The sequence below is a fragment of the Lactuca saligna genome, chromosome 1 (genome assembly GCF_052625555.1).
Source record: "Lactuca saligna cultivar CGN05327 chromosome 1, ASM5262555v1, whole genome shotgun sequence".
Classification (NCBI taxonomy): domain Eukaryota; kingdom Viridiplantae; phylum Streptophyta; class Magnoliopsida; order Asterales; family Asteraceae; genus Lactuca; species Lactuca saligna.
In genome coordinates this window covers 125,920,959-125,925,022 of record NC_136417.1, presented here as the reverse complement: position 1 = coordinate 125,925,022, position 4,064 = coordinate 125,920,959, and the positions used below count along the sequence as shown (strand labels likewise).

The 4,064-nt window shown below is 33.6% G+C and overlaps 1 long non-coding RNA gene across 1 annotated transcript; it reads right to left on the bottom strand.

Moving 5' to 3' along the window:
- Positions 1 to 487: 487 nt before the first annotated feature.
- LOC145000828 (uncharacterized) lies at positions 488 to 2,052 on the bottom strand. The gene is made up of 3 exons (XR_013661375.1): positions 1,657 to 2,052; positions 887 to 937; positions 488 to 699 (listed from the first exon to the last, which is right to left on the bottom strand). It is a non-coding gene; the product is annotated as an uncharacterized LOC145000828 (long non-coding RNA).
- Positions 2,053 to 4,064: the final 2,012 nt, after the last annotated feature.

Genomic DNA, 4,064 nt, shown 5'->3' with positions numbered 1-4,064 from the left:
ATCCAATATATATTGAAAACATACAACTATCTTAAACTTAGTAGCATATTATTATACTAATGTAGACCTTAAGTTATACATGGGAGTCATATATATATATATATATATATATATATATATATATATATATATATATATATATATATATATATATATATGTTATGTGCGATATCCTTCTGAAGTTATACTCGGAAGTTCTATATACTAATTATTAGGAATGACAATGGGGCGGGTTCGCGGCGGGGCAGCGTATCCAAACCCGAACCCGGTATCTAAATTTGTCCCCGACTCTAACTTGATACCCGAGGGGTTTCTTATCGGGGCGCCCCATCGGGGCTAAAAATTTCCCCAAACTCGACCCTAAACCCAAAACCCGATAAAGACCCGAAAACCCATCCCAAAACCAAAAATTTATGCCAAAAAAAAATTGACATTGTTTGGAAAAACTCGAATATAGTAAAAAATTATAAACTTACACAACACCAAATTAGACCATAACATCATACAATCAAATATGAAAAGCTAGATTCATCACAATATTACATTACATTTAAAACAAACTCCAAATCAAACAAAGCCATCCAAACTTGTTCCATAACCATTAAAGTGTAAGGTTTCTTCAAGGGTGTCCTTCCTTCTTTACAAATGAAAAAACACTCCATTATGCTCTCGTAGAACTGACCACATTTTCCTACCCAACTTAAAAAATGGAAGAATAAAGTAAGCACATCTCAAGGATGTAGAGAAAACATAAGGAAATATACGTGCTAATACAATATGACAAGCTTCATGTGCCATGAACCTCTTCTTTTCAACAGATACATATCACATATTATGAAATGATTAATAACTATATTACAACCAATTCAAAGATGTAAATTCTTACTCTTTCTTCATATTTATGATTTTCTTCCTCAATTAGGAACACATCCATTCCCTGCACATTAAAAAAACTCAACAACGATAATACTATACAGAGGAAAGAGAGCTTCAGTCTAGATTTAATAGTTAACACTTGATTTAACAGCAAAAAAAAATCAAAAATCAAAAATCATAATGAGAAATCAATTCAAAGGTGGAAATCATCTCATTATCACATTATCATCATACATCATGCTGTAAATTTCATTCAGATCTTTGGATGCATTCGTTTGATTCCTTATATACTAGTTACTTCTGAATCCTACCTTCTGAGTTCTGATTTTTAGTGTGCTATTCATTATAACCTAACTTGATTTGATCGAGCTGTTATCTACACTTATTATCAATCTAGATGACTGGATTTGTTATCAATATTCGTCTAACATATTTCTAGAATCATTGTCAATAAATCAAATTGTCATAGTAGTTTGTGGTTCAGTATGTAAAACATTCTTTTCCTTTTTTCCTATCTGTACTAACATTAATTAGATATAGAAATTGATTTAGCAAGTTCAAGACACCATAATCTGAAATCAATTCAGTAAATTAGAAATCAGATTCAATAACAAAAAAATATTTAACAGGTCACAACTCACAAGGTATGAACATATCACAACTCACAACTCACAAGGTCAGATGTGCTTCAAAACCAGATTTATGTGCATTTTAATATGTAAACCTATATGTTCAACAGATGTACTTCCAATGGAATAAGCAAAAAATACTTAATCTTACCTGCTTGCTATAGTTGGTGCGAGCCTGCCACAGATGAAAAGGAACGAGGAACCGTGCGAAAGGTTAAATAATGTGTTCAGTTGTTGAACGAGGAACCTAGGCTAAACCACAAGCACCAAGAGCATAAAGGTTGACCAGTTGTCACTAACCAGCAGATTGGTGCGTCAGTTGAACAAGTGAAGATTGAAGTATGAAGAAATGAGAATGTTCATGAGATTGTCGGTGGAGTGTCATCTCTAACTCTGCTCTCTCTAATCTCTATGCGACTTGAACAAATGAAGATTGAAGTATGAAGAAATGAGAATGTAATTTCGATTTGGGTCATTGGCCTTTGGGAGTGTCTTTGTTGGCTGGAGCCTGGATGAGTAGATCAATAGAAATATAAAACGAACCCTAGCCCCTTTTTTAGGGTTAATTCTTTAAGGGGGCATAAATGTAATTTAATATATATAAAGAGAGATTTCGGGGTGGGGCACGCATATCCCACTCCCTGCCCTGAACCCGAACAAAAAACCTGATAATGACCCGATACCCGATAAGAGCAACCTGATCCGACCCAAAAACTTTGGGAATCGGGTTTTCCCGTCGGGGTTGGGTTTTTTTTGCCATCCCTACTAATTGTTAAGTATGTTGTTATTATTGGTTTTGTTAAGATAAAACCTGGTATGTTATTAATATAGTCCTGAAGTTACATTTGGGAGTTCTATATATACTTGCTAAGTATGCTGTTATTATTGGTTTTACGTTAAGATAAAACTTGGTTTAATTCAAGTTATAATTGTTGTACTGCCTAAGTATTATGAAATTAGGAGTAATGTTTAAAAGCATAGTCTAGTAACTTAGGGTTTTAGACACGAAAATGCTTTTTCTGTTAGGACTATAGGAAGTCGACAAAGCCTACATGAGCTTATGTATTCATCAACTAAGATTGGGGATCTTATTAGAAGTCCTCTGACCTGTAACCGTTAATCTCGTGTGAGCGAGGAAGTTGTGTATGAAACTATACGGGCTGAACAACCCACTCGTGGTTGCTAGCTACAACCCAACATAAGCGAGTGATGAACTGTCCTTTTATTTGTTTATTGATCTGACGTCGATGAAGCGCACTGTGTTGTTTATATATGGGTGGAATCCTTCATGGTAGCCCAGTTTTATAACATCAATGGTGGAAATCCTTCATGGAAACATTGGTGGGATTTGTTTTTGTCAAAGGTTTTGTCTGTCATAGCAACGGTTACAGACTCATGGTAGAAAATTGTTAGAAACATTTTACTTTGTCGTTATACACGTATTAATGTTAAGTATAAGTTTCCCCAATACTTATACTCTATGTACAAGGAATGTTTAGGTATTCCACTTATATAATAAGTAAACTATTATACCTAGGATATATAGTAATTCTTGGAGATAAGTATGGGTCAAAATGATACTTTCAAACTATACTATAAACTTGGAAAACGTACTATTTTACTTAGAGTCAAAACCTATGAACTCACCAACTTTATGTTGACGTATTTTCCAAATGCATGTGTTTTCAGGAACTTGATAAGCTGAATGTTTCTTGAACAGGAGAAGTTTTACTATTATCCTCTCTGTTCATATATATTAGGAAGTGTGCAATAATTCGGATACTATGTAATAATCATTAGGAAACAAGAATTATGTAACTTTCTATCATCAAAATGTTGGATTAAGTGTCTAAGCCGATAACTATGATTGGGATGTACTTGACCAGATAGTAGCATGGTCCTTTTGGGTTGCCTTCACTAGTGCAATTTGATAGGATGGACTTTTGAGAATAAGGTTATTTCTGATTTATTTATATATTATAACTATAATATATTAATTGAGAAATCATATTATTTAATTAGTATTGATTAAGAATTAATTTGGAATTAATTTAATGATCAAAAGAGACTAAATATACAGGAACTGATTAAGTAAATCAATGATTCTTATAGTGTGGGCCAATAACCCATGGTTAATTAGGATGAGCTAAACCAATATGATTATCCATGGATAGTCCATGGAGGTTTAAACCCATGGAGCCTAAGTAATATGAAGGGTCATGGTGGAGTTTGCATGGATGAAACCCTAGCCTTTGTAACACTATAAAACACACCCCTAGAGCCAAAACCGGTTGCCCATTCATTCTAAGAGAGTGATAATCGATTTTGAGCTAATTAGCTTATTCTCTCAAGCCTCCTCTTTCATTTAGTGTTTGTGACACATTATAGGCATCACACTTGAGGTGCTAAAGCTTTCTAAGGCAAATAACTTCAAACTACATAAGAGGTATTCATCTAACTATTAGTTTTATGTTGTATATCCTCTATTGTATGATAGTTAGGATGCATGCTTTTGAAAATAGAAATTGCATGTATTATTAGAGAAAACAAAGATCCAAA